Source organism: Podarcis cretensis (genome assembly GCF_951804945.1).
Source record: "Podarcis cretensis genome assembly, chromosome: 1".
In the NCBI taxonomy this organism is placed as follows: domain Eukaryota; kingdom Metazoa; phylum Chordata; class Lepidosauria; order Squamata; family Lacertidae; genus Podarcis; species Podarcis cretensis.
The window spans coordinates 137,988,295-138,007,355 of NC_137170.1; the positions used below are offsets into that span (position 1 = coordinate 137,988,295).

Below are 19,061 nucleotides of genomic sequence, written 5' to 3' on the forward strand. Positions count from 1 at the left end.
ACTGGATCGAGGCGGGTCAGGACTGCTGATCCTTTTAGATTTGTCAGCAGCCTTTGACATGGTTGATCATGATCTTCTGGACCACCGCCTCGCAGACGTGGGGATACAGGGCATAGCCTGTAACTGGTTGTGCTCTTTTATCTCTGGTCGGGGACAGAGGGTGGCACTAGGTAGGGAAATGTCGTCGCGCCACTCCTTGGTGTGTGGAGTGCCGCAGGGCGCAATTATCTCCCCGATGCTTTTTAACATCTTTATGCGCCCCCTTGCCCAGATTATCCGGAGCTTTGGGCTGGGCTGTCACCAATATGCTGATGACACTCAGCTCTATCTGCTGATGGATGGCCACACTGACTTGGCCCCTTACACACTGACCAGATGCTTGGAAGCTGTGGCTGGATGGTTTCATGGGAGCCAATTGAAACTAAATCCTTCGAAGACAAAGGTCCTATGGCTGTGTCGGGATGGCATGGGGACGAGGGACCAACTCCCTTCTCTTGCGGGGGCCCAATTAGTGCCATTGCCTTCCATTAAGAGTTTGGGTGTAATCCTTGACGCCTCCCTTTCCATGGAGGCGCAAGTTACAGCAACAGCCAAGGCGACATTTTTCCACCTTCGCCGCATCAAGCAGTTGGTCCCTTACCTTTCCCGCCCCGACATGGCCACAGTGATCCATGCGACGGTCATCTCCAGGCTTGACTACTGTAATTTGCTCTATGCGGGGCTGCCCTTGAAGCTGTCCCAGAAACTCCAGTGGGTGCAGAATGCTGCAGCGAGGCTCCTCACGGGGTCTCTGCCATGGGAGCATATTCACCCAGTGCTTTTCCAGCTCCCCTTGCTCCCGGTGGAGTACAGGGTCAGATTTAAGGTGCTGCTTTTGACCTTTAAAGCCCTTCGCGGCCTAGGACCCTCGTACCTACGGGACCGCCTCTCCCAGTATGCCCCACGGAGAGCCTCAAGGTCCATAAATAGCAACACCCTAGTGGTCTCTGGCCCTAAGGAAGTTAGATTGGCTTCAACCAGAGCCAGGGCCTTTTCAACTCTGGCTCCGGCCTGGTGGAACGCTCTGCCTCATGAGACCAGGGCCCTGCGGGATCTGATTTCTTTCCGCAGGGCCTGTAAGACAGAGTTGTTCTGCCTGGCCTTTGGCTTGGAGCCAATTTGATTCCCTCCCTCCCTCCCTCCCTCTCTTTTTTCTTTTCCTTCTCCTCCTGCGATGAGGCTACATTTTAATAATTTAATGTCCCATTATTTTAATGTTGTATTTTATTTTTGTTTTTAAGTTGTAATCATTCATCTTGTTTTTATTATTGCTTGTAAGCCGCTCTGAGCCTGGCCTTGGCTGGGGAGGGCGGGGTATAAATAAATTATTATTATTATTATTATTATTATTATTATTATTATTATTAAAAGGGAGTTTTCATGAACTCAGATTTAAATTGGCCCATCCCTCCTTTATAAGGAACTATGAGGATCAAGGTTGGATCCTGCTGTTGTTATATCCGGTCACACCCTCATTTCACAAAGATGACAATGGCACATTCAGTCTCTCTCAGTTCAAGAGGGAGGGAGGTGGTTTCATGGGGTGTTTTTTTCATATTCATTTGCTCCACATACTTTGTCTACTTTGTCCTGAGAAACAAACAAACAAACACCTGCCACTAAGGGAAAGATTGGCCCCTGCAAAGCTCTCAGAAGTTCCAAATTAGTTTGGAACTCTTTCCCTTCTGTGTTGAATGGTTTCAATAAGAAATTGATCATCTGGGTTGCAGATGTAAAATAAACTGTCAATTTAGCCACTTTTTAGTTGTTGCCATTTTTCTACTTCAATTTCCAGAGATCACGTCCTGGCTTGCTTTTTTTTGCAGGAGTGCTCTTTGGATTTAGCAATTCATAGAATGAAAGCAGAACTGATGAACCACAAGCTCCTTGTGCTGCTGACTTTAATTAAAAATGCCATGTCTAACTCCAGCAGATGTTCCTGCGGTTGAGAGTAGACTAATAATTTAATGCTGCGTAATGTGGTGCTGAGTCTGCTGCTTAGACTAAGAATGTACCAGATTTCTGTTCTTTTTTCTTTTTAAAAAGGCATCCTTTAGGGATCAAATCCCCCACCGCTCAGACTCTTAAAGTTTGCTGTTCTAATAGAGCTGAACCAATTATGGACTAAACTCAGCTTAGTAAACAGCAGTTCCAGGACTTGAAATCACAGAGTTTGAAGAGACCAGTATCACCTAGTCTGCTCCTGCAGAACATGAGCATCCCACCCACTCAGCAAATCTGGCAACTGGCAACCTCTAGAGGTCATACTGAATTAAAAGCACAGTGTAAGTGGGAGGCAAAACAGCTTTTCTTCCTTATTGCCCTCTTGTTTGGGTATCATGCTTCCACCTTCTCTTACCATGAGCAGAATTCCAGTCTAGCTTGCTATATCAGGTGATGAAGGAGGAGGGGGGGGAGAAAGTGGGGGAAGGTCCAGTAGCGTTGCCCCTTTCTCCTTAGCTATATGCAGAACATCTGCGCCTGTAAGCAGAAGCAGCGTACAGTCGCTCAGTGGAAGAGCGCACAAGTTTTGCATGCAAAAAGTCCTAGGTTCTCCAGGCAGAGCTGGGAAACATCCTTCTCTGAAAAGATGAAAGTGTTTCACAAATATGTTTTCAGTAATCCTAACAACAGTTTTAATGACTAGGCCTTATTATTATCCGCATATTGCGGATTGTGGACTTAGGTTAAGCAAGAATCATTTGCCTCTTGGAAGTGATTTGCCCGTTGGGCTTTTAGCTGAAGTGAGCAAGTTGGACCTTTTGGTTCTTGCATACGTTGCCAGCTTATTTGCTGGTCCCTACAGTTGTGCTTTTAATGACAACTTGATTGGCAGAAATCAGCTGGTAATGCTTTTATGGCACGGGGAAAGAAAACACCACCTAATCTCCATGCTGCAAAAGGATTATTTGCTGACTTCCTGCAAAATCAAGCCGCTATAATAATTACAGTAAAAAGAAGTAGTAGAAAGTTATGTGTTTTGCCCCAGCCCAACATCCCTTTTCCTTACAGGCACCCCTGTAGTTTTGGGTCAATTAGTGCTGATCCAGCCACACACACACAGGCAGGCAATGTGCCTGCTGACACCATAGGCAAAAATCAATGCAAATCGGCTTTCTCTCCCCACAACTTCTGCATAGGCTGTTATGTGTTGAATTTTGCAGATGGCATGGGTGTTCGCATGACCTTCTTGGCATGTGCAATCTATAATTGGGAGTTGATTCAAAGCCACAGCATGAGAGGGTTGTAATAATTGTTCCTTGGAGGTTTGATTTAGTCCAGAACAAGAACTATGAAGATTGGTACAGAATGGTACAGAAGATAACAATGTTGTGAGTTTGCTGTGTGAGAGAGAGGCAATGGCCCCCTGTACGAGTCATTAAGGTAACCAATGAAGTGGCTCTGTGCCAGATGACAAATGGGTGGGGCCCCCTATCTCAACTGGCAGTTAGTTAGAAGGACAAAAGTGCTTCTTAAAGGGTTGAGGTGTATGAGAAAGAGCTAGAAGTTAGAAGCCTGTGAGAGAGAGACACACCTGATTTCTTCTTTGAATCCAAGGCTGTGGCTATGGGAGAAGCAGTACCTCCTGGGGTGGTGATGCTGCAAGCCCCTCCATTGTAGTCTCAGGTTGTATATGTTAAGTTGTGGGTGAACATATCAGACGACACAGCGATTCTTCAAACAGCTCTTGTTTATTCACAGGCCAGAACAGAACAGAACTGAAGGGTTCAGCCTGCTTATATAGAGCTCCAGTACATCGTAACTGTAACAACTTTCTAAAACTATCCAATCACTGAACTTCACTTTCGATCCCTTATTTGCATAACTATCCACAGTATCCCCCTGCTGGCCCAGGGTGAGACTTCAGTACATAACAGTATATATATGTAAATAAACCATATATCCAAAAGACACTACAGTCTCTGCTGTCCCCCTTTCTGAGGAAACTGAACTCTGGGTAAGCACTGGAACCCCTTGCACCGCTCAGAGATTGGGGTGGTTTGCAGCAATATGGTTTCAAAAAGTTTGGACTGCTCTGCTTTCTATTGAATTAGCAGAAGTTTTGCTTCTGAGGTCAATGATGATAAGTGCTGGGAACATAAGTCATTTTATTTGTCCTCTGAAAGATTGCACTCTCCAGAGGTATCAGTGTTGTTGGTTGATTCATAATGTGAAACGATGTTGTTTTAAAAATGTTGCTCAGTATCTGATTTAACAGGAAAAACCTTTCCCTGTTCCACATGCTCAGGAAGGGGAAAGCAATTGACTTGTCAAACAGAAAGCACTTGCCTCTGTTTATCACCATCTTTCTTACTGTACCCTGTGCTGAGATATGATGAATACGGTAATAACTGTAACTTTACAGAGCAGTTGGGAACTTTCAGCAATGAATAAAATTTCAACTGGTTGAGTGTTTATATTAAAAGTGCATGACATAGGGAGCTCCCAGACGCAGAATGATGGATGGTCCATGCACTTTCAATTGCATCAAGACCTACCACTAGCTGAGTGTGTGAGAGCAGTGGTGACTGCTTCTCTACACTAAGGTGTGCTTCCACCTTGCCTAAAAGAGATCTGCTTTCAAAAACACCCTCCCTGAACCCAGTTGTGCTGGATGATTTCCCTGGCTAGTATCTAACTATCCATCCTTGGAGCCTGGTCTTTCAGCACTTGCATCTCACCTCCAGATGTTCCTGGATGAGGGAGATGATCTAGAGCCATTTCAATCTGGTTTTAGGAACACAGAGTGGTATTCAACTGAGTGTTACTCAGAGTAAACCTATTGAAATTAATGGCCCTAACTTAGCCCTAACATTCATTAATGAGTCTGCTCTGAGTAAAACATAGTGGAATACCGCTGCCTTACACCACTGGTCCATCTAGCTCAGTATTGTCAACACTGATTGGAAGCAATGCTTCCAGATTTCTTGCAAGAGACTTCCCAGCCCTACCCAGAGATGCAAGGGAAATGGAAATGGAAATGGAAATGAGTTTATTACGGTCATAGACCAGAGAAACATGGAACAACAATAGTTTACAAAGGGAGTAATGGTGTCAATTTAAAAAAAAAAAAAAAAAAAATTGTAAAATTATACATAAAAAGCAACACATATGCACACACACACACACACATATATGCACATTTATGCACTGCAATATATGTATAGGCTTAAAAGATAAGGGGGCTTGTCCAGGGGTCAAGTCTTTTACTTTTTTACAGCTAATGCCCTCCGCTTGATCGCAGCCGCAGAAAATTTGGCCACTTTCAGTGTTACTTCTGGGTTTTTATCTCCTAGTAGGATTTTCAGCCGCTGAAGTTCAGATCGACCTGGAAATTTCTGAACGATGGGGGAGATAAACAGTGACCTAATATCCCCGTAAAGGTCGCAGTGTAGCAACACGTGTAAAGCCGTTTCCACCTCTTTCAGACCACATGGGCAAACTCGTTCAGCATAGGGTTTGCCCTCGTATCTGCCCTTTAGTAAGGCAGATGGCAGTACATCAAATCTGGTAAGGGTAAACGCCCGCCTGTATTTTGCGATTTGTAGATCCAGCAAATATGGTGTTAGATTAAACCCTTTTCCATAATCTTGGATGGCTGGATATTTATCTATCTTGCTCATATGATCCTGAAGCTCTGCATCTCCTATTCGCTGGCTCACCATCCTTTTAGCCTTTTCAAAACCTGAGGCTATAAGTTCTTGTGAGGAAAGCCCCAGGCCCTTCAATTTTTCATAAAGCGACACTCTCCATTTAGACTGGAACGGGTCTAATAGAGTCAATGGAGCCACTCCCACTGGGAAAAATATAAGTTTTAGCCAGAGGTGAATCTTCAAGATCCATATCCTGGCATTTATAGAGAGTTGACCTACCTCCAGCCTAATGGCTGCGTTGGAAACGCAGGTAGGTAGCCCTAGTAGGGAGCGGTAAAATTTAGTTTGTACAGATTCCAGGGACTTAAGTTTTTGACAATTGAATATCTGGGTGCCATACATCAGTTGTGGAAGTATTTTTGCGACAAAGACCTGGGAGGCAGCAGGAACATATTGACCTCCTTTTCTGTAGAAGAATCTTATGATAGCTCTAGAAGATCTTTGCGCATTTGCAATGGAATTCTTAATCTGATGGCACCAAGATCCCTTCTCATCAAAGATTATTCCAAGGTATCTAAAAGATGTTACTTGCTCAATAGGTTGGTTATTAATTTTCCATTTATGTCGGAGTTTTCTCTTGGAGAACACCATAATTTTTGATTTAGTGTAATTTATTATTAGGTCTTCGGCTTCGCAATACTCTGTAAGAGCTCGTAAAAGTTTTCTTAGGCCCACACAAGAGAAGGAAATAAGTGCCGCATCATCTGCGTACAAAAGGACTGGAATTGGTATATTATTTAGGTTTGGGGGGTGAGTACTTGCTTCCTCCATCTTTCCGACTAAGGAGTTTATATAGAAATTAAATAGAATAGGGGCAAGAACACAGCCTTGCTTGACACCATGGAAACTTTGGATTTCCTTTGATAGGTTCCCATAACGGTCGCATCTAACACGGATCCGAGTATTTTCATGTAATCTACGGATGAGAAGCAAAAGACGTCTGTCGATGTTTGTGGCATTTAATTTTTCCCAAAGTCTGTGCCGGGGTATCAAATCGAAAGCTGATTTGAAGTCTATAAAGGCTACATAGAGGGAGCCTCCTTTCTTTGAGGTGTATTTCTCCACTAGATGTTGCAATACCAGTCCTTGGTCTAGAGTTGATCTATGTGCCCTGAAACCAGCCTGGGCTTCCTTAAGGATGTGCTCCCGTTCCAGCCAGTCCGCAAACTTTCCACGTAAGTGAGTTGCATAGAGTTTGCTGATGATGCTTAAGAGACTGATTGGTCTGTAATTGGCTGGATCAAGTTTACAGCCTTTCTTGAATATGGGAACGATGATTGCCAATCCCCAGTCCTCTGGTATTATTGCTGTTTGATCTATGCTGGTGAATAGGCTGGCAAGGACTGGGGCCCACCAGTCAACATTGGCTTTAAGAAGCTCAGGAGAGATATTATCTGCTCCCGGGGCTTTTCTGTGTTTGAGTGCCTGAATAAGCCTCCTGACCTCCGCAACCGACACCGGCGGCCACTCGTCACCTGCCTCACACTGTGTTAGTGGCTGTGTCAAAGGCAGAGCTGAATATGAAGATTGGAAAAATGCCTCCCATGTCCCTGCAGGTATAGTATACTCCACTTCTGAGGAGGTAGATCGCACTCCATTTGCTACCATTCTCCAGAAGGTGGCCGAGTCTCTCTCTCTGGATGCATCTATTAGGCATTTCCATTCTCTTTTCTGTGCCAGGAGTTTTTTGTTTTTGATCAGGATTTTATAATTTCGTTTATCTTCAAACCAGACCGTGGGGAGTTGGGGTAGGTTGGCAGATCTATAATTCTTGTATTTTTTCAGTAAGTTTAGCTTCATGTCCTGACATTCTTGATCAAACCAGGGTTTGGAGTTTTTATATACTGAGGATTGCCTACTTGACCTGTTCCTTTTTTCCTTCAGGGAATCTTGAAGGAGTGAAATTAACTCCTGAAATAAATTTATTTTTAATTCATGGCTTGAGGAAGTTATAAGGTTATCTCTCTTAATGAGGAATTCCTTTGAACACAGCCTACTTGAAATTTCCTTATGCAGTTCATCTGTCCATCTGATACGAGAATATCTGAGCTCCAAAGCTGTAGGGCTCGAATGTTCGATTTTCTCAGCGCAGGATAAATCCTTTCCCGCAACTACGAGTGCACTTAATGGCAGATGGTCACTGTCTAAGCGCTCCTCCACTTTGCATTCCAAAACTTTGTTTTGAAGATCATACGACACGATTATATAATCAATTGTGGAGGCGCCATTATTAGATATAAATGTAAATTCTCCGACCTTCTCCCCCTCAGTACGGCCATTCAGTATAACCAAGTCCAACTTGTTGACCAAGTGTAATAGGCATAAGCCGGCATAATTGCAGCCTTTATCCTTTGAGGTTCTAGCTGGTATTGAGTAGGCTTCCTCTATAATGGGGGCTGTTTCATGGAAATGGGCATACAAGGCCTCATCAGATTGTCCAGTTCTGGCATTTAGGTCGCCTGCCACCACTACAGAGGCATCAGGAAATTGATTTGATAGTTTGTCAAGATACTGTTCTAACTGAGCCCAGGTATTTCTTATCAATCTTTTCTCTCTTTGTGGGGGTAGGTATACGTTAATCAGCAGCAAGCTGTGGGTTCTCCACTGTACTTGCACAGCTGTGGCCAGATGGGCTAGTGGGTCTAGTTTTTTAAATATGGCCCTTAGCCTTGTTGAGATTAAAGTAACTAACCCACCTTTAACTCGCCCCCCTCTAGTACTTAAGAGACCTGGGAGGGAGAACGCAGAAAAGCCATTTAACTCCACTTCACTTGTGCTCCAGGTCTCCTGGAGAAACACAATGTCATGTCTCTGAATATATTTAGCAAAGGATTGGTCAGAAGTCCTCTTTTGCCAACCTGCAATATTCCAAGTTAGCAGGGCAAGGTTGCACGTTGTCTTGCCAAAAGTTGATCTTAGTCAATTTGCCTTTAAAAGGTTTTTAGGGCCTATCTTTTTATTTATTGGTTGAATTTTGTTCATTTTGGCAATGTCCATAGATGTATTATCACCCAGATACTCAATGGAATCGATTGAAGGGTGCAGCGTGCTAACATTAGTGATCAGTACTCCTTTTTTTGGCGAATCTACCTTAGGGTGTTCTATTTGTCTGATACCAAGTTCATCCTCATCCAGGTATCTCATGCTAGTCCAAGAGCGCGTTGTAGTTGTCATAGGGATGGTTTCCTTCTTAGATGGTAGTTTGTTGCTGTCCCTTACGCACTGTGTTAGATCTGTTGCTGTCAGATTTATCTCTGCAGCTGCAGAGATATTGTAAGGGTAGTCTTTCATGGTTGCCATAGGGATGGTTTCCTTCTTAGATGGTAGTTTGTTGTTGTCCCTTGCGCTCTGTGTTAGATCTATTGTTAACAGGTTTATCTCTGCAGTTGCAGAGGTATTATAGGAGTAATCTTTCATGGGGTCTGTCTTGGCTTTTTCAAGGAGGTTCTCTTTCTTTAATTGGTCCGTTGCCGGATCTTTCTCTCTTACTTTTTCCTGAACATTCATCTCTGTTAGCTTATTTCTAAGGGTCTCCAATCTTCCCAAGATCTCAGATTGGGCAAGGAAAGGCAACAATCCAAACTGATTTATTAATGCCTTTTCTTCTGGATAGAAGTTATCAGTCCCCTCATTAGGCAATCTCATCTCCTGTCTTAGTTTCAGGGACCCTTGCTCAGTATGTTCCAGTTTGTCTTTTGAGTGTCCTCTCTCCTCCTTTGCTTTACAAGTAAATCTTATCTCAGCTGTCGTAAGATCATCAGAAAACAAATTCAAACATGTGCTGTTTTCAAAATATCTTGTTACCGTTATCCTTTTCTTTAACAGCAAATGTCTTAATCTATATATATATTTAGCCAAGTTTTGATCTTTGAAGGAGGCAATCACTCGCAGGGAGTATCCATTGTAGAATATGAAATCTACTGAGATAATGTCATTTAATTTTATTTTCCCTGGCAGCATATCATCTAAAGTATTCACAAAATGCACCGAGCGTTCTTTCTGTGTGAGGAAGCCCTTTGGCTTCGGGTAGTTTAGAAAAGCCAACTTCCTATCTGCCAGTATCAGTTTCCATCCTTTATCCTGGGACAGATCTTGCCCTGCTACTGGCTCATCTTGAGATCTGCCATAATTAATGGTATGGGGTGAGTCTTCTTTAATATTTATGGGTCCTTGAGGTTTCAGCATAGAGCACCCGGGTAGTGATTCCGTTACCTCACTTATTTTGTTGGGCAGCAATGGTGTTTCTTTCAAGGACTTCAGCTGGATCTTTTTTCCTGGATCCACACTGTTGTTCTCTCTGCTGCCGTGTGTAGCAGGTTTGTTAGAGTTTGTTTTTGATTTTGTTGGAATCAGCTTGTATAGTCTTTTCCAACATACTTTACATGCACGTCGGTTTATGACAGATTTCCTTGTAGTTTTTATGTTCTTACTTTTCTTTTTAGTTTCAGCTTTCTTCTTATGGGATCTCTTACTGATACCTCGCTTCTTTTGATTTACTTGGGTAGGAGATTCAGTTTTGGGGACAGAGACATACAACCCTATGTCCTTTCCTTGGTATAAATGATTTTCCACTGATGATCCTTGTGTGCACTTGCTGGTTGCTGGTTGCTTTGTATATTCTGACTCTTGAGGGATGGTTGGTGGGTCAACACCATGAGATTCTGAGCCTTTAGCTTGGAGGGAATAATTTTCCACTAGTGTCAGGAGCAGCCCATTTGTTATTGTTAAATATTTTTTCATAGCTGCCAGATCCAGATTTATAGAGAGCAGCCAGTCCTGAGGATAGCAGTCATTGTTTTCCGTCTGGGAGCCCATAGATGAAGTCTGGGTTTTCTGGGAGTTTCGGGTTTCTTCCTGTAACTCTGAGGATAATATCTCAGCCAAGACTATTTCATGGGCCAGGCTCATTGTATTTCTATTTTGGTTGTTATTCTCCGAGTCCTGTATTCCTCTAGAGAAGGTTGAGTGATCTTGAGCAGCAGAGGAAAAAAGAAGGGCCTCATCCTGCTTCGACTCAATCATCTCAGCCATCTTTTGCTCGTTTCCATTTCCATTCTCGTTGTCCCTTGTATGTGAAAAGTATTGCGTGATTTTACTCTGTTTCTCATAACACTCCTGGAACAATGGACTTGTCGCTATCCCCAGGTCCTTACGTTTCTTCCTAGTAAGTACCATTTGTAAATCTTTGTTACCAGTCAGGGGTTATTCTTCCTGTTTCAGAAACTATGTCTCTTAGGAAGTCAAAAACTCCACCCAGCTGTAGACTGAAGTCCAAATTGAGGCAAGATTTGGGGTGGCTGTTTGTAATTTGATAGCTTATAGTTCAGAGCATAACACGGAGTTGGCAATAAATTAGCTGTCACCCGTTTTCCTTATTATCGGACAGACTTGAGGAGAGTGACGGCGTGGGGAGTAAACCCTCCGGACATTAAGATAACAAGAAGGGCTTTGCTGGGGCTGGATAGGGAAGGATTAAAATAAATTAAAATAATGTCTCAACTCTTTTAGCAGCTGAGGCCGGCTCGCTGATAAGAGAGAAACAAAGAGCAGGCTGCAGCAGTCTGGAGCAGGGCCAAATCTCTCAGAGAGTTTCCATAGCATGCGGCTGCAGCAATTATAAAATACTTCAAAAACTGACTGGGTCAGTTAAGATAAAATATACAAGATTAAAAGAAGATTAAAAGAAGTCCGAAGAGCACCGGTAAGCGCGTCTTACCTCGGCGCCATGTTGCAAGGGAGATGCAAGGGAGATGCAAGGGATTGGACCTGGGATCTTGAGAACTGCTGCTGGACAGACTAGCAAGACTGCCCGCTTGTGCATTAAAAGAACATATTAGTGAAGATAACATTTAAAAATCCATTGTATTGGGGGAAAGACTTGCAAAAACATGTACATTAGTCAAAACTGCATGCAAAAATGGGCTTATTAGGAGAAATATGCACTAAAATGCTGATGAATTTCCATGAGGATTTAAAAAACATAAATAAATCTCAGAACTGAATTTGAGATTGGAAAAATGAGAAACAGAGAGAGCCAAAATTGACAGATACTTCCATCCCTTTAAAAAAAGAAGACACAAGTACTGGAACTATCTAACCCCCCTGAAACAAACAATTGCAGATCCAGACATCACTTCAACCCCATTGTTGGTTCACATTAAAACATTACCAAGTCTAATATAAGTCCTAGAAGTTTTGCTAGAAGTTCAAAAATAGCAAAAATGGGCAACATCTTTGAGCATATACAAAGTTCACATACATTACAACAGTAATGTATGTGTATGTGTATAGCAGACAGCTGGATATTTTAAGGAATCCAGGAAATATGTGCCTCACATTTCTTCTTTATTTAGATTAAACATAGGCTCCAGCAAGAGCGATTTCTTGATTCATGTGTTTGTAGGAACATGGTTATCTCTCTATATCTCACCAGTAGCAAAACTATTTTACTCATTTTCTGTCACATAACAAATTGATTTTAAAAGATGCAGGTATTGTAAAGGCCAGACTTGCTTCGACTGTGCTCTAAATACTGCATAAACCAAATTTAGGGACCTGCTTATTTTTCACTCCTTGCCTGTCTTCATTGTTTCCACTTCTGGCTGTCCAACTGTCTGAAGTAATTCACCAAGAGGACATTCCTTATATTTTTAGCATCTGCAACACCTTAACCTTATAAAATTAGAAATAATGAATCACTGGAGGCTTTTATATCACGCCTGAATGAAAATGTTGGTTACCTCTCACTAGCTGCCCTATGCTGTAGTTTGTCTTGCACAGTACCTGCTATTCTGACAAACCTTTCTACATGACAGGACTCTTCACTCGTGTACTTTACTGAGGAGGCCCCGAATATATTTTATCTGTCAGATGGGGCAACAATGTTATCGTCTGTTTTATGAGCCCATCCAGCATATAATGGCATCTTACTGTATGCTGCAGATGTAAACGTCTGCTTCACTACGGAGATTCATGGATCATCTGTGGGGTTTTCTTGTAGCCTCTGCTGGGTGTTCCGTATCACTTGTGAATGGGCAGACCTATTGGGATGTTCACTCAGTGATAAACCTAGGTCAGCCCCTCTGTAATACTGTATACAAAGTGGACTCTCAATATCTCCTGGCCACTGCTATTATAACTCTTCCTTGTTCTTTAGCAGGAAGATTAATCTGGTTCTTGTGTTCAGCTTCATGTCTTGCTAAGTTAATTGCTTTTTTTTTTTATAATAATTTTTATTAATTTCCACACATATAATAAAGAACAATGTAAAACAGTATCACATCATACTCATCGGTTCTTACCCTTCTTTCTTTGACTTCCCCATACCTCCCCATCCCTGCATCCTTGTTTAATAATTCTTTAGCAACCCTTGAGTCCATTATCTTAGTTCCCTTTCATATAAATTTCTTAAGTTTTTTGATTTACTGCTGCAATTCTTTACTTCTTACCCCCTGACATCCTAACATTCCTCAATTTTGCAATTATTTTTAAGATATATTTTGAAGTTCTTCCAGTCCTCTTCCACTGTCTCTTTCCCCTGGTCCCGGATTCTGCCCGTCATCTCGGCAAGTCCCATAAAGTCAATCACCTTTGTTTGCCATTCTTCCAGAGTAGGTAGTTCTTGCGTCTTCCAATACTTTGCCAGTAGAATTCTTGCTGCTGTAGTGGCATACATAAAGAAAGTCCTATCCTTCCTTGACACCACTTGGCCCACCATGCCCAAGAGGAAAGCCTCTGGTTTCTTAGGAAAAGTCCACTTAAGGACCTTCTTAATTTCATTATAGATCATTTCCCAGAAAGCTTTAACCTTTGGGCAGGTCCACCAAAGGTGGTAGAAAGTGCCTTCAGTCTCATTACATTTCCAACACTTATTATTAGGCAAATGATAAATTTTTGCAAGCTTGACTGGGGTCATGTACCATCGGTAGATCATTTTCATAATATTTTCTCTTAATGCATTACATGCAGTAAATTTAATACCGGTGGTCCATAACTGTTCCCAGTCAGCAAACATAATATCATGACCGATATCTTGTGCCCATTTAATCATAGCTGATTTCACCGTTTCATCCTGTGTATTCCATTTTAGCAGCAAGTTATACATTTTTGATAAGTTCTTAGTATTGGATTCCAACAATTCTGTTTCTAATTTTGACTTCTCTTTCTGAAATCCTATTTTCCTGTCCTGTTTAAATGTCTCATTTATCTGATGGTAATGCAGCCAATCTCGAACCTTAGACTTTAGTTTCTCATAACTCTGAAGTTTCACCCTTTCACCATCATATTCTAAAATTTCATGATATTTTGGCCATTTAGAATCCATATTAAGCTTTTTTACTTCCCTAGCTTCCATTGGTGACACCCACCTAGGGGTTTTACTTTCCAGCAAATCTTTGTATCTAATCCAAACGTTATACAATGCTTTCCTTACAATATGGTTTTTAAAACTTTTATACACCTTTACCTTGTCGTACCATAAGTATGCATGCCAACCAAAACTATTGTCATACCCTTCCAGGTCCAAAATGTCAGTGTTCTCAAGAAGTAGCCAGTGTTTCAACCAGCAGAAAGCTGCTGATTCATAATAAAGTCTTAAGTCCGGCAGGGCAAACCCCCCTCTATCCTTTGCATCAGTTAAAATCTTAAATTTAATTCTGGGCTTTTTGCCCTGCCAGACAAATTTTGATATATCTTTCTGCCACTTCTTGAAACATTCCATCTTGTCCACAATCTGCAGCGTCTGGAATAAAAACAACATTCTAGGCAATACATTCATCTTAATAGTAGCGATTCGGCCTAACAAGGAAAGTTTCAACCTTGACCATATTTCCAAATCCTTTTTAACTTCTGACCAACATTTTTCATAATTGTCCTTAAATAAGTTCACGTTCTTGGATGTTAAGTTTACCCCCAGGTATTTTACCCTTTTTGTTATTTCCAAGCCTGTTTCATTCTGAAAACTCTCTCTTTCTTCCATTGTTAAATTTTTTTGCAACACTTTCGTTTTTTGTCTATTCAGTTTAAAACCTGCTACTCGACCAAATATATCAATTAATTCTAATACTCTTTTGGTACTGGTATCTGGCTGTTGCAAAGTCAATACTAGATCATCTGCGAATGCTCTTAATTTATAATGTCTAACTCCGACCTGAACTCCTTTAACCGACTGGTCCTTTCTAATCATATTTAACAATACCTCCAGGACTGATATAAAAAGCAAAGGGGATATTGGGCAACCCTGTCGTGTACCTTTTTCTATAGATATTTCTTCTGTTACCACATTATTTACAATTAATTTGGCCTTTTGTTGAGAATATATTGCACCTATACCGTTTTCAAAACCTTGGCCTACCCCCATCCCTTGGAGATTCTTTTTCATAAAAGTCCAACAAATATTGTCAAAGGCTTTCTCCGCATCCACAAAAATCAAAACTGCTTTCCTATTAATGTCAACGTCCAACAGCTCCAAAATATCTATAATGTTTCTCACATTGTCTGACATATGTCTACCTGGGAGAAAGCCTGTTTGGTCCTTATGAATCTCTTCTGCTAAAACTCTTTTCAATCTTTTTGCCAAAATGTCTGCAAAAATTTTGTAATCCACATTGAGTAAGGATATAGGGCGGTAGTTTTTAACCTGGTTCTTCTCAGTCTCTGTTTTCGGTATAAGTGAGATGAAAGCCTCTTTCCACGATTCAGGTGCCTTTTTCCCCTTCAAAATTTCATTGCAGACTTCCTTCAATGGTTGTGTCAACCATTCTTTCAACATTTTGTAGTATTTGGCCGTCAGGCCATCTGGTCCTGGTGATTTTCCCAATTTCATATTTTGAATGGCACCCTCTATTTCTTGTTCTGTTATTTCCTCATTTAAGATCCTTTTACTTTGTTCTGAGATTTTTGGTAAACCGTATTTTCTGATGAATTCTTCTATTTCTTGCTCGTTAATTGGCCCTTGTGCATACAATTTCTTAAAGAAGCTTTGAAAACAATTGTTAATCTCATTGGGTTTATGGATAATTTTTCCATCCATTTCTAAACTTGTTACAGTATTCATTTTCTGCCTTTTTTTCAATTGCCATGACAGAAGTTTCCCACATTTATCCGCCGATTCAAAAGTTCTTTGTCTCATTTGCCTTATCTTCCATTCTATTTGTTGGTTCATAAGCTCCATGTACTGCATCTGATAGAACTTTATTTCTCTCAAGATCTCATGGGATTTTGGTTTAGACCTCAACTTCTTCTCTCCTTCTTTTATTTTTTCTAAAATTTTTTCCTTCTTCTCATTTTGTTGCTTCCTCTTAATAGAATTTTGTTGAATCAGGAAACCTCGCATCACGGCTTTGCTTGCGTCCCAAATTATTCTTTTTTCCACATCTGTTTTCCTGTTGATCTCAAAGTAATCTTTTAATGTTTTAAGGGCCTTCTTGTGGATCTCTTCATCCTTAAATAGGGTGTCATTCATTCTCCATCTAAAGGATCCAGTTGTTGTTAGTTTCATCTCCATCTTCACCGCATTATGGTCGGAGCACGTTTTTGGGCATATTTCTACTTTTTTTGTTCTTGACGCCAGACTGCTAGAAATCCAGATTTGGTCTATTCTTGTCCATGTCATTTTTGCTTCAGAGAAGAAAGTTCCCTCTCTCTCTAGAGGGTTCTTTATTCTCCAAATATCAATCAAGTCCATTGTTTCAGTCATTTCGAAAAAGATCTTTGGTAGTCTCCCTTCTTTTGAAATCACTTGTCTCTGTGCTTTGTCCATGTTTGTTGAGACAACTCCATTCATGTCTCCCATCATTAGGATTTTATAATCTAAAAAGTCAACTAATGTCTCATGCAACTTCCTAAAGAATTCGGCCTTCCCTTCATTTGGGGCATAAATTCCCACAATTAATATCTTTTCTCCTTGAATTTGTATTTCAATTGCCAGGTATCTTCCTTGATCATCTTTAAATATCAATTTTGGAGCCCACTTTTCCTTTGCATAGATCACCACACCTCTTTTCTTTACTTTATCTGATGAGATAAATTCTTGACCAAGTCTCTTATTTATCAGTAATTTCCTATGTATCCTGGCAATATGGGTTTCTTGCAAACATATTATGTCTAATTGTTCTTTCTTCAAAATATGAAAAACCTGTCTTCTTTTCCGAGGAAGGTTCAAACCGTTACAGTTCCAACTAAGGAGTTGCAGAGACATTTTGTATTTAAGTAGCTGTTCCTCCAACTGCTCCAAGCTTCTGCTCTTCCTCCGATGGTGGTAGTGAAAGTCCAAATGACAAATTTGCTATATCAGGTGGTTCCCTCTCCTCCACAGTTCCTTTCTGCAGATCCTCCAGGTACCTCTCCAAAAATTGTTCTTTGTCCTGAATTGTTTTTATTTTAATCTTCCTTCCTTTGAAGTTAAAGGACAATCCTTGTGGAAACTCCCATCTGAATGGTATAGTGTTTTTCTTCAGCAGGTCTGCTAGGCTTTTGTAATATGTTCTCACCTCTAAAATGTATTTAGGAATGTCCTTAAAAATCTGTATCTGACAATTTTGGATCACCAATGCCTTTTGATAATGCAGATTCAATATTCTATCTCTTTCTTCTTTTGATCTCAGTGTAATTAGACAGTCCCTTGGTTTTTTATCCTGCTTTCTACCCAGTCGAAAGGCTGATGTTATCTCAAGTTCCTCGTCTTCCTCCCATTCCTCCTGCCAAAAAGTTATGATGTTCTCTGTAAGAAATTTCACAAGGTTGTCCCCTTCCCCTTCAGGCACCAATCTAAATTTTAAATTCTTCTCTTTACGTTGAAGTTCCAGTAAGGAGAGGGCTGCATCATGCTCATTCACTTTTTTAATAATAGGCCCAAACTTTTCCCTTGTCTCTTCAGCCGTTGTTTTTGCACTTTCTGCAATCTTTCGTGTTTCTGAATTTTCCTGAATTAATCTATTTATAGAATCTGTGTTAGATTTAACACTAGCTGTATTCACATCCAACCTTGTTGTCAACTCTGTTAACTTTTTAGAATTCTCTGTCGATAGCTTTGTCAATGCTTCCAGGGATTGATTTATTTTAAGTAGTGCCTGAGTCATAGGATCCATAGAAGCTGGTGTTTTTTCCTGCACAGCTGCAGTTCCTGATATAGAGCCCCTTTTCTTCTGAGATTGTTTTGCTTTCTGCCTTGTTACTATCTCTTCTGTAGGGGCACTCATATCCTCAAGGTCGTTTTCACAGAGTTGATTCCCAAATGGAAAATCCCACTGTTACTTTTCCAAGTGCAACAGTTTCACATAGAACCCTCTAGAGGGAGCATTCAATTGTATCCAAATGGCAAAGATAGAAAAAAAAAGACAAAGAGGCAAGGAAGTATAACAGTAGCCAGAAGTTTCCAATATCCAAATTGTAATGTCTCTATTTTCTATGTGGCCAAAATGCAACAGGGTACGTCTAAGGTCCGGTAACTTTGTTGCAAACAAGCCCCCACTTCTCAAAGTTTGACAGTCCACGTCCCGGTGTCTTATTTGGGCAGCCCGACCCCGGGGGATTTGGCAGTGGAAGATCTTAATTTTCCATTAATTTTCCAGCAGGTTAACAACGTTCCAATCCCTTCCCCCCTTCTCCTGCCAATCTGGGGGGAGGTTTTAAGTCCGATGTCAGTTTGACAGCTTAAAAAAATTAAAAAGATTCCCTTTAAATGCAGCTTGATTTTCGTTGCTTTATCTCTTCTGCAGTTCCGGGGAGGCAGACTTCCTTAATTTTTGCCTTTCCCGTTTTCAGCCAAATTTCTTTTTTAATGTCCCGTTACTTTTTCAATCTTACTCACGGGTGCTGTAGTCAAATTCCAATTGCAGGAAGGAATCGGCGCTCTCCGCTCATGGCGACGCGGCTTCACTCCGCTAGCTGGGTGACGACTCTCAGCACCACGCTTACCCCGATGCCGCTCCGAAGCCTTTAAAAAGGCTCCTTCACAGTACCGGGGGGCGCAAAAGGTGCCCACCGAATCTCCTTTGTTCACAGGCTCCGCGCCTGTGATTTTAGGGGTCCCCCGCTTGCCGTAGCGGGTAAGACCCGAACTAACGGAGCAGTCCTGCCTCGGAGCTCGAGGCTCGGACCGCCATTAAGCGCTGGCGCCGACCGGAAGTGCTAAGTTAATTGCTGAGACTCTGAAACTGCTCTTGGGAAAAAAGCCTTAATGAATGAAATACAGCTTCATTGCAAAGTTTCAACGGAGACAATTCTTTATACTTCAAAGGGACTCAAATATCACCTGGCTTACTAGCAGTACAGTGGTACCTCGGGTTACAGATGCTTCAGGTTACAGACTCCACTAACCCAGAAATAGTACCTCGGGTTAAGAACTTTGCTTCAGGATGAGAACATCGC

At 41.4% G+C, this 19,061-nt stretch overlaps 2 long non-coding RNA genes across 2 annotated transcripts in view; both read right to left on the reverse strand.

The window, feature by feature from the left end:
* The window catches only part of LOC307220779, a 42,762-nt gene extending 38,976 nt beyond the window's left edge, over nt 1-3,786 (reverse strand). The window contains exon 1 of the long non-coding RNA XR_013841088.1: nt 2,399-3,786. This is a non-coding gene — a long non-coding RNA (uncharacterized lncRNA). The remainder of the gene's footprint in view (nt 1-2,398) is intronic.
* LOC307220191 overlaps nt 1-4,013 on the reverse strand; it is a 203,519-nt gene extending 199,506 nt beyond the window's left edge. Inside the window, exon 1 of the long non-coding RNA XR_013840763.1 lies at nt 3,993-4,013. This is a non-coding gene — a long non-coding RNA (uncharacterized lncRNA). The remainder of the gene's footprint in view (nt 1-3,992) is intronic.
* Between the last annotated feature and the right edge of the window lie 15,048 nt (nt 4,014-19,061).